Source organism: Cebus imitator, unplaced genomic scaffold (genome assembly GCF_001604975.1).
Source record: "Cebus imitator isolate Cc_AM_T3 unplaced genomic scaffold, Cebus_imitator-1.0 Scaffold260, whole genome shotgun sequence".
In the NCBI taxonomy this organism is placed as follows: domain Eukaryota; kingdom Metazoa; phylum Chordata; class Mammalia; order Primates; family Cebidae; genus Cebus; species Cebus imitator.
In genome coordinates this window covers 1,513,124-1,524,873 of record NW_016107575.1, presented here as the reverse complement: position 1 = coordinate 1,524,873, position 11,750 = coordinate 1,513,124, and the positions used below count along the sequence as shown (strand labels likewise).

The 11,750-nt window shown below is 45.9% G+C and overlaps 1 pseudogene; it reads right to left on the bottom strand.

Annotated features, from left to right (window-relative positions):
- Positions 1 to 9,009: 9,009 nt before the first annotated feature.
- On the bottom strand, positions 9,010 to 9,963 carry LOC108283441 (annotated as a pseudogene).
- Positions 9,964 to 11,750: the final 1,787 nt, after the last annotated feature.

Genomic DNA, 11,750 nt, shown 5'->3' with positions numbered 1-11,750 from the left:
TCCCATCTCCCATCCATTTGGTTATGAGAACCAGACCTGCAGACACGTTCTGAGGGCTAGAATAGCTACAGCATTTAGAAAACAAGCCAGCCAAGTACAATAGGACCCGGATTGAGGTCATATGAAAACTGACGGATGTGATTCGGGACCTTGCTATTTCAAATGAAATGACCCTCCCCTGCAGAGATCAGAGGTGGATGCTATTAAGAGGTGCTGCACTTTTACAGTATTCTTTCTGTTAGGGCAGAAAAACTTATGGAAGGAAAAAGGCAAAGCGAATCACCTTTTCTTAAGATTCAGCTAGAACAAGACACTTAGCAAAAAATGAAGCTCTGCAGCCAATGCAAGTAGCCACGTGATTGCGGAATGATAGTGCTAAAAAATGTTCTTGGGCGCTGGACGCGGGGGCTCACACCTGTAATCCCCGCAGTTTGGGAGGCCAAGGCAGGCGCATCACTTGAGGTCAGGAGGTCAGGAGATCGAGACCAGCCTGGCCAACATGTTGAAACTCCATCTGTACTAAAAATACAAAAATTAGCCAGGTGTGGTGGTGGGCGCCTGTAATCCCGGCTACTTGGGAGGCTGAGGCAGGCTGAGGCAGGAGAATTGCTTGGACTGCGAGGCGGAGGCTGCGGTGAGCCAAGATCGCGCCACTGAACTCCAGCCTGGATGATGGAGGGAGGCTCTGTCTCAAAAACAAACAAACAAAAAATTGTTGGGGATTACTGAACATGATGGTATTTAATTTGGTGGAAGGGGGTGCAGGGGTTACTCTGGACTCCCTTCCCCCTCAAAAACACACATGCATAATCTTCCATATAATTTCCGGGGATTAATGGATTACTTGGCAGATCCAGGGATTTCAGGTGAGAAACCTCTGATGTAGTACATTTCCTCCTTTTTAGAGATGAGAAAATCAAGGCCCAGAAAGGTGACTGACTGTTGGTCTCATAGCCATGCCAACAGTGAACAAATTAAACAAGAGGGCCAGGCACGGTGGCCCATGCCTGTAATCCCATCATTTTGGGAGATGGAGGTGGGTGGATTATTTAAGCCCAGGAGTTCAAGACCAGCTTGAGGAACATGTCCAAACCCTGTCTCTACAAAAAACACAAAAATTAGCCAGGTGTGGTGGCACACATCTGTAGTCCCAGCTATTGGGAAGGCTGAGAGGTGGGAGGATCACTTGAACGCTGGATACTGAGGTTGCAGTGAGCCAGGATCACACCACTGCCCTCCAGCCTAGGCAACAGAGCAAGACCTTGTCTGAAAAGTATTTTAAAATTTTAAAAATTAAACAATTGGCCAGGTGCAGTGCGCATGCCCGTAATCACAGCACTTTGGGAGGCTGAGGTGGGTGGATCATGAGGTCAGGAGTTCGAGACCATCCTGGCCAACATGGTGAAACCCCATCTCTACTAAAAATATAAAAATTAGCCGGGCATGGTGGCAGGTGCCTGTAATCTCAGCTACTTGGGAGGCTGAGGCAGGAAAATTGCTTGAACTCAGGAGGCGGAGGTTGCAGTGAGCTGAGATGGCACCACTGCACTCCAGCCTTGGTGACAGAGTGAGACTCTGTCTCAAAAAAAAAAAAAAACTTAAACAATTAAACAAGAGGGCTTAAGTGCTACAACCATCAGTTAGGACAGTATCTGTGCGTCATTTATTTCTGGAAGCCCTGAGAAGAACAAGCATCAAGGGCTTTCTGAGAGAGTTACAACTTTTATCTGAGAGAATCTCAATATTTAAACAAATGAGATTTGAAGAAAAGTAGAAATCATCCAGACAGAAGCTCCTGGGAACTAGATTTTATGATGTGTTCTAAAGACATACAGGAGAAGCCTGCTATCACTTGGTAGCTGTGTGCTAAACTGCACTTCAGGGTGTTTTTTAGGGCAGGTAATAAATTCCTTTCAGAGATTGAATTCACATACCAATGTGAATCTTCCATATCCCTGAAAACTACTTAGGCGAAATGCTTCACGTGAAATGGAACTCTCAATTTGGCAACACATTTTGGGGTTCAGCCCCCCTACAATCCTGGCACAGTGTGAGTGCTTGCTAAATATTTATTTGGTTAAAATGGGCTTTCCTTAACTTTACAGTTTTCTGGAGATGGAAGACTCGGGAGAGAGCAGTATGAACTATATGAGCTGGGGTTCTTAGTGAGGGATTTTGAATCTCACAAACAAGAACCGTCAGGCACCATAAAGATGTACAGTATGATTCCATGTATATGAAGAACAAATGTGGATCAAATTAACTTACGCTGTTAGAAGTGAGAATATTGGTTACCTTTGGGGACCAGGGTTGGGGATGAGTATCTGGGAAAGAGAACTTCTAGGGAGCTATTAACCCTAACCCTAATCGATTTCTTAATCTGGGGGCTGGGTGGCTCAATGGATTCACTTTGTGATAATTTACCAAATGGTTCTGTATGTGTGTTATGTTTTAATAAAAACATGTATTTAAAAATACACATACAATGAAAGATATAGGCCAGTCCTTCCCAACCTTGAACGTGGGTACAGGTTGCCTGGGATCTTATTAAAATGCAAAGTTCAGGCCAGGGGCAATGGCTCGTGCCTGTAAACCCAGCACTTTGGGAGGCTGAGGCAGGAGGATCACTGAAGCCCAGGAGTTTGAGACCAGCCTGGGCAACACAGGGGGACCCTGTCTCTACAAAAAATTTAAAAATTAACTGGGCGTGGGGACACAAGCCCGCAGTCCCAGCTACTCAGGAGGCTGGGGCGAGAGGATCTCTTGAGCTCCAGGGTTGGTGGGGGTGGGTGTCGGAGCTGCAGTGAGCTATTTTGTAATATAATTGCACCATTGCACTCCAGCCTGGGTGAGAGAGAGGCCCTATCTCAAAAAAAGCAAGATTCAGATTCATTTGTCCTCTGGTAGGGCATTTGATTCTGTATTTCTTCTTTTCTTTCTTTCTTTTTTTGTTTTTTTGAGATGGTCTTGCTCTGTTGCCCAGGCTGGAGTGCAGTGGTGAGATCTCGGCTCACTGCAACCTCTGCCTCCTAGGTCCAAGCGATTCTCCTGCTTCAAACTCCTAAGTAGCTGGGATTACAGGTACCTGCCACCACACTCAGCTAATTTTTTGTATTTTTAGTAGAGATGGGGTTTCACCATGTTGGTCAGGCTGGTCTTGAACTCCTGACCTCAGGTGATCTACCTACCTCTCGGCCTCCCAAAGTGCTGGGATTACAGGTGTGAGCCACTGTGCCTGGCCAATTCTGTATTTCTAAAAGGATTGAGAGACTGGTATCAACAGGATCTTTTTTTAGAGAGATCCAGGTATCTGGCAAAAGTAGTTTAGGCCTATCCCGTTAACCTACTGGGTTATTAACGGACAGAGCGGCAGTTCCCAAGGCCAACCCATGCTCTCGTGTGGGTCTGTGACGTTCACCTGCTCACAGCACCTTTGAAGGTGATTTTCCCACCGCTGGGTGGTGACTGGAGCCTGAAGTCGGGCTACCCCGGTGAGTGATCGGCTGCCCACATGAGGGCCCCTGGACTGCCTGCCCCACAGAAACCACTGGAGACCTGGAGGCTGCTACGCACAAAGAGCATGACGAGGGCATGAGGAGCCTTGCTTCCCTCTCCATCCACAGGTGTGGGTGAACCTGGGTTTTCAGCAGTGACTGCTGCATAAATAAAGTGGCCATTGCAGCTCCTCCTTGCAGGGCTCTGGAAGATACAGATGTCTGGAATTGTCTGAATGTTTGTGTCCCCCACCAGATTCATATGTAAAAATCCTAACTCCCCATGTGCTGCCTCACCAGTTCTGCCATGTGAGGACTCAGGGAGAAGCTGGCAGTCAGTGAACCAGGAAGAGAGCCCTCACCAGGCACCAATCTGCCAGCACCTTCATCGTGGGCTTCCCAGTCCCGGAGCTGTGAGAAGTAAAGATTTGTTGTTGAAACCATCCAGTCTATGGGACTTTTTGTTAAAGTAGCCCAAACAGACTAAGACAATCCCCCAAAACCAAATTTGTATCAAGAAAAACATTATTTTGAGTGGGGGCTGGGTGCGGTGGCTCACACCTGTAATCCCAGCACTTTGGGAGGCCGAGTTAGGTGGATCACCTGAGGTCAGTAGTTCAAGACCAGCCTGGCCAACATGGCTAAACCATGTCTCTACTAAAATGCAAAAATTAGCTGAGCGTGGTGGCCCACGCCTGTAATCCCAGATACTCGCAAGGCTGAGACTGGAGAATTGCTTGAACCCTGGAGGTGGAGGTTGCAGTGAATGGAGATCACACCACTGCACTCCAGCCTGGGCTATAAGAGGGAAACTCTGCTTCAAAAAACAAACAAACAACAACAGTAAAAAGAGGCCAAACTAATCAATGCCTCTTTCCTGGGTCGAGACCTAGGTAGTAAAATATAAAGAGAGGCTGAGCATGGTAGCTCAGGCCTGTAATCCCAGCACTTTGGGAGGCCAAGGTGGATGGATCAAGAGATCAGGAGTTCGAGACCAGCCTGGCCAACATAGTGAAACCCTGTCTCTATTAAAAATACAAAAATTAGCCTGGTGTGGTGGTGTGCACCTGTAGTCCCAGCAACTTGGGAGGCTGACACAGGAGAATCGCTTGAACCTGGGAGGCAGAGGTTGCAGTGAGCCGAGATGGCACCATTGTACTCCAGCCTGGGTGACAGAGATAAATAAATAAATAGAGTACAGAAAGCGATTAATAAATATACAGGATGGGAGTGTCCTCCAGGAGCTAGAGAGGAAGAGGGTGAGGGGCACCAGGACCTTCCAAGGTACCAGGAGAGTTCTGTATCTTCTGTTGTGCATTTATTTTATTATGACTCTTTAACATTGTAGATATCCACATCATATGCACTCTTTCACTTGTATGCAGTGTTCACAATTTAAAAATGAATATGCAATGCAACATCTTAGGATATTATTTTATGCTGCAATTTCTTTTCCTTTTTTTTTTTTTTTCTAGGATATTCTGTATTTAAAATTTTTTTGACATGTTAGAGTAAGTTGCCAATTATGGTGTTTATTTGCAAGGACATTTTAGTCTGAGATTCTGCTCCTCTTATTTTTTTTGGTGGTAAGATGCCCTTTCTTTTGACGGCATTTTAATAGAATGTTGGTGATAACAACAGTATATTTGAGATTTAAAAATGAAAACCTCCCTTGTGTATTAAATAACAAATTGGCAACTAGAATTGATCCTCAGCCCACTTCCTTGTTTTTTTTTTTTTAATTAAAAAAATTTTTTTGCAAACAAGTGGAATTCAACCCCTTCCTTTTTTAAATGCTGACATTTAAAAGACTGGGAACCACAGGTATAGGCAACTTTTCCTTTGGGAAGGGAAGATATGCAGCTCTAAGGAGTATTAAAAAGATAGATAGAGAGAGAGAGAGAGAGAGAGAGGTGAGACTACGGCCTGGAGAAGATGAAGGGCATGTGTGGAGTCTTCTCAAGCTTTTTGAAGAGGTGTTCACATTCTTGGATACATTGCATGTTAGTTTGATAATCTTTCTTGTGGTTGGTTGGTTGGTTGGTTGTTTCTGAGACAGTCTCACTCTGTTGCCCAGGCTGGAGTGCAGTGGCATGCTCTCAGCTCACTGCAACCTCTGCCTCCTGAGCTCAAGTGATTCTTCCACCTCAGCCCCCCAAGTGGCTGGGACTACAAGCATGCACCACCACGCGTGGCTAATTTTTGTATTTTTTGCAGAGACGGGGTTTCACCGTGTTGCTCAGACTGGTCTCCAAATCCTGAGCTCAAGTGATCTATCTGCCTTGGCCTTCCAAAATGTGAGCCACCACGCCTGGCCCTCTGTGGTCTCAAAGGAAAGGGGTGGAGGGCAGGTGAACAGAAATACCATGTGTCATATTTAGTAAGACACCACAAGGAGAGCTGTGCTGCAGTTTCATTCTCCCCAAAACTGAAACTGTAAGTACACCACCACCAAGTAGCAGTGCTCATGGAATCTGTGAGGTGGAAGAGAGTCTGGACGGAGTATAGCAACTCTTATTATGACCTGCATTTATTGACCTTTTTTTTTTTTTTTGAGACAGAGTTTCACTCTTGTTACCCAGGCCAGAGTGCAATGAGATCTCGGCTCACTACAACCTCTGCTACTGGGTTCAAGCAATTCTGCCTCAGCCTCCCCGAGTAGCTGGGTTTACAGGCATGTGCACCCATACTCAGCTAATTTTTTGTATTTAGTAGGGACAGGGTTTCACCATGTTGGTCAGGCTGGTCTTGAACTCCTGACCTCAGGTGATCCACCTGCCTCGGCCTCCTGACGTGCTGGGATTACAGGTGTGAGCCACTTCACCTGGCCCATATATTGATCTTTTAACCACATACTGTGTGAGTGTTTTAACTGACACCAGCTCATGGAATCCTCTCATCAACCTAAGAGGAGGTATTTATTCCCATTTTATTTTATTTTAGATTATGATTTATTGTTTTGTGAAAGATACACATATAAGCTTTTAATCTTGGGAGTTATTTATTTTAAATAATTTTTTATTGATACATAATAGATGTACATGCTTTTGGGGTGGGAATAATTTTAGATATGCAGAAAATTTTCAAAGACAGTATAGAGAGTTCCCATATGCTCTTCACCCAGCTTCCCCTAATGCTCACATCTTACATAACCATGAAACACTTGTCAGACCTAAGTGATGAATACTGATATGCTGCTCTTAACCAGAGACTTTATTAGGATGTCACCTACAACTCCTGTGCCCTGTGATTATTCAGGCAAGACTGCTAATGGCTTAGACCCTTCAAGAATGAAGGTTTGGGTGATTCCACCAGGCAGGAGGCCATGACCTGCTGAGCGCTTGCTGAGGACAATGGAAATGTGGAATGGGTGGTGGAAGGTAATTATCAATGTCGACTACAGACACGTGACCAATGGCGGAAATGAGGACTGTAGTAATGATTTGGATACGAATATGTTTGTATTTATGAATTAACTAAATATTTTCATTATCTTCCCCTCGTCTATCCCCTTAACATCTAACGTAAGGCATATTAATAGAAATTAGCTTTCTCTCCCATTATTTCAGTTACAGGGTCTCAAAGGGGGAGTATGAATCAGTGAGGAAGAAGCCTATGATGTGTTTATGTACAGTTTAAAGAGTGATAATTTTAAAATGCACAAAAAGGGAGCGTGAATCAGCTAGAAGAAGACAAAAAGGGAGTTTGCGTCTCTGCTGGGGAAAGGGTGTGTGTGGATTTGTGGGATAGCTGCATTCCATCGGGAGGAGGCATCACTTCGCTACTCTCCATAATTGGAGGATAAATGTGGTGGAAAGTGGAGTGTGTGGGTGCCAACTGGAGAAGGGAGGGGTTGTGCTGACTGTAAAATGTATCAGCTGGCTGGGTGCAGTGGCTTATGCCTGTAATCCCAGCACTTTGGGAGGCTGAGGCTGGAGGATCACCTGAGGTCAGGAGTTCAAGACCAGCCTGGCCAATATGGTGAAACCCTATCTCTACTAAAAATATAAAATTAGCCGGACACAGTAACATGCGCCTATAGTCCCAGCTACTTGGGAGGCTGAGGCACAAGAATCACTTCAACCTGGGCCAGGGAGGTGGAGGTTGCAGTGAGCCAAGATCACGCCACTGCACTCCAGCCTGGGCAACAGAGTGAGATTCGGTCTCAAAAAAAAAAAAGGGATGCATGGTGCATGGGCTTAGCAGAGCCTGGTCTTCTACCCTCCAAGCCTGAACTGGCAACAGATTACAGCCCATACTGAGGCCCTAATATGGCACCATTCCCCAAGAGAACTGACCAGCTGCCTGCTGGCAAGTTGATTACATCAGGTCACCTCCATTATGAAAGGGGAAGTGCTTTGTACTTGCTGGAATACTTCCTCTGGACATGAATTTTCCTTTCCTACCCACAATACTTCTGCCAGAGCCACAGTAAGTGGACTTGTAGAATGCCCTACCCACCATCCAGGTAGACCATATGGGGTTACTTCTGACCAGGGAAGTCCTTTCACAGCAAATTAACTGGCTCATGCTCATGGAATTTGCTAGTCTTACCATGTTTCCTACTACCCTGAAGCAGCTGGCCCAACAGAACAATGGAATGAGCTTTTGAAAATTCACAGGACCATCTACCACTAGGATGATGACTGGTATATGGTCTAAGCTTTTTTTTTTTTTTTTTTTGCAATTTTAACCTGATAATTTACTTGTGGGGGAAAAACCTAGTTCTGATGAGAGAAAAGTCAGTCCTTTCCTTGTAAACGCAAAGAAACTCAACAGGAATTTTAACGGTTACAGTAGGCCAGAAAATGCAACAGTAACTCTTATAATCCTTTTCAAATTAAACAGACAAATCAAGTTGAAGACAAGTGTTAAAATACTATTTAGCCCAAATATTTATCAGCCTATATATCCCGTTGTTCAACTGGCTTTTGATTTAAAAAACAACCAAACTTTATAAGAGTTACCAGCACATTTAGAGTGATGAAAATAAATTAGTTCCTCCCAAATATATTGTGTAACCTCGAAAGCATAAAAAGGTGTATAATTTTTTTTTAAAGCTGTGTAATTTTTTTTTTTTTTTTTAGACGGAGTCTTGCTCTGTCGCCAGGCTGGAGTGCAGTGGCGAAATCTTGGCTCACTGCAACTTCCACCTCCCAGGTTCAAGCGATTCTCCTGTCTCAGCCTCCCAAGTAGCTGGGATTACAGGTGCCCACCAGCATGCCCAGCTAATTTTTGTATTTTTAGTAGAGACAGGGTTTCCTCATGTTGACCAGGTTGGTCTCAAACTCCTGATCTCAAGTGATCCACCTGCCACCTCCCAAAGTGCTGGGATTACAGGTATGGCCACCGTGCCCGGCCAAAAGCTGTATAATTTCTTATACAAATTGACCAGTGTTCTTACAAAAGTAATGCAGTTTAGGACTGATGATATTACACCGTATTTGTGGTAAAGTTCTCGGCACAAGAATATATATCAATTAGGTGTTTTCAGTCTAATCCGTCTCTAAGGTTATCATTTAATTCTTGGTGATGTGTAATCATTGGTATGCATTTTGGTACTTAAGTCATGAATTGTGGAGAACAGGAAGCAATGTATCATAGTAAGCGGGTTTATATCTAACAACCGATAGCAGCATTGAACCAGTCGCTTCTGTGAACCTGGTGACTTGTTTTGCCATTGGTCACTTGTAGTAGGTCCTTTGTTTTGATTCTTCCTTATTCATGCTTTCTCCATCTGTAGCCCCTAACGTTTCTTCATCTTTGTCATCATGATGTAGGTCTTTTGAAATTAGTTGCCTAGCTAATTTAATATTGAGTCCTTTGTTGAAGTGAAACTTTCTTTTCATTTCAAATTGTGGCTTTTTTTTCTCATTCTTCAGGTGAGAGGTCACTGTCCTCTTGACTGCGTGATTGTTCCTGACCCCACACTTTGGCTGGGAGCTTCCAGCAGCAGCAGCAGGTAATTTCTTAGCTAGGCTCTCTGGTGCCATGGCCCAGTGGTTTCTGCATCACTGCACGGGTCGCCATCATCGCCCATCACACTGTGGTAGGGAGTGCTTGGTTCATCTATTTTCATGAAGCCATAGTCTTTGTCTGCTGGATGATATGTCGCCAGGAGATTCCTTTCATCCCGCTTCTGGGGTTTTTTGGCTCAGCTCCTCTTCGACAACGCCGCGGGGCTGTTCGGCCGATGCCACCATAGAGGAAGTCATAGAGGTCTTGTTCTTCAGGATCCCTTTGATGGGCCGGTGCCCGGCGCTCCGGGTCTCGGCTCGGGGTCGCTGCTTGGCGCCGGCTCCGTGAAGAGAAGGATTAGGGACCAGCTGAGTGCGCCAGGCAGCTGTGGAGCCGGCTCAGGGCTAAAGTCGTCTCACATGCTGTATCGTAAACGGCTACCGGAGGGATTGTCATGACACCACGACCCCGACGCCAGAGCCAATGCTGAGGGGGTGGCGGCTCCTCGCATGCCCTTCGCGGCCAGCACTTTACCTGTGGTCTATGCTTTAAATCAGTGACCAAGATATGATAGTATTTGACCCATAGCCGGGTTTCCTGGGGCCAGGGGTCAGGGGGTGGAGAAGGGAGAGGTCTCTCTTATCACTACCTATAATTATGCACCTATGGTATTTTTCTTTCCCACGCCTACAACTTTAGGTTCTGCTGGGCTTGAAGTCTTAGTTCCCAAAAGAAGAATGCATCTATCAGAGAACATAGCAATGTTTCCATGAAACTGGAAGTTCAGGCCAGGCCCAGTGGCTCCCACCTGTAATCCCAGCGCTTTGGGAGATCAAGGCGGTTGGATCACCTGAGGTCAGGAGTTTGAGACCAGCCTGGCCAACATGGTGAAATCCCGTTTCTACTAAAAATACAAAATAAAATAAAAGGCCACCATACCCAACCTGACCTTGGCACTTTTGAAGAGTACAAACCAACTAGTTTGTAGAATGTCCCTGTACTTGGATTTTTAAAATGTGCCCTTAGGTTAAACTTAGGTTCTACGTTTTGGGCAAGAATACTAGAGATCTGATGCGGCTCCCTTCTCAGTGCGTCCTGTCAGAGATGTCTCCTTCCTGGACTTGGCTGACTTTGGTTCCCTGGATTAGGTGACATCTCCCGGAGTTCTCCACTGCAAAGTCTTTATTTTTCCCCTTTGGAGTCAGTAAGTATCTTATGTAGAGATCTTTGAAACCCTGCAATTATCCTGTTTCCCACCATGCTTGTCCACTGCTTTTGGCTTCGGTGGGTCGTTCTTGAGCAGGCCCTGTTTCAGGCACTGGGCATTAGCAACTCCAGCTGTGAGTTTCTTCTGTCCCTTTTGAGACCTTTTTTCTTTTTTCTTTTTTTTTGAGACGGAGTCTCACTGTCTTGCCCAGGCTGGAGTGCAGTGGCACCATCTTGGCTCACTGCAACCTCTGCCTCCCAGGTTCGAGCGATTCCCCTACCTCAGCCTCCTGAGTAGCTGGGACTACAGGCACCCACCACCATGCCTGGCTAATTTTTGTATTTTTTGTAGAGACGGGGTTTCACCATATGGGCCAGGATGGACTCCAACTCCTGACCTTGTGATCCACCCACCTCAGCTTCCCAAAGTGCTGGGATTACAGGTGTGAGCCACCACACCCAGCCCTTTTCAAGAACTTATGAAGTGTGGGTGATGAGTTGGCTGTACCTAACCAGGCCAACAGCCCTCCTTTGCAGGGCAATGGCCACAGCTGCTCCTGCCATTCAGCACCTGGTTTTGGGATAGGGCCTGTGGGGTGGGGGTGGGGGTTGGGGTTCTTTGGAGGGCACCCATGGGCTGAGCTGCAGCTTCACTAGGCTCTTGCTAGTGAAGTTGTGGGCCCAGCGTAACTCCATCTGCAAATTTCATTCATTTATTGGGAAAGGTTGTGTATTTCCAGGTTCCAGGAATTCAAATGTGGGAATCTCTGGGGAGGCCATTATACTGCCCACCACAAGTGGTTGGGGCTGGGTGCAGTGGCTCACGCCTGTAATCCAGCACTTTGGGAGGCCAAGGGCAGTGGATCACTTAAGGTCAGGAATTTGAGACCAGCCTGGCCAACATGGTAAAACCCCATCTCTATAAAGAATACAAAAATTAGCAGGGCATGGTGGCGGGTGTATGTGGTCTCAGTTACATGGGAGGCTGAGGCACAAGAATTACTTGAACCTGGGAGGAGGAGGTTGTACTGAACCAAGACTGAGCTACTGCATTCCAGCCTGGGTGACAGAGTGAGACCCTGCCTAAAAAAA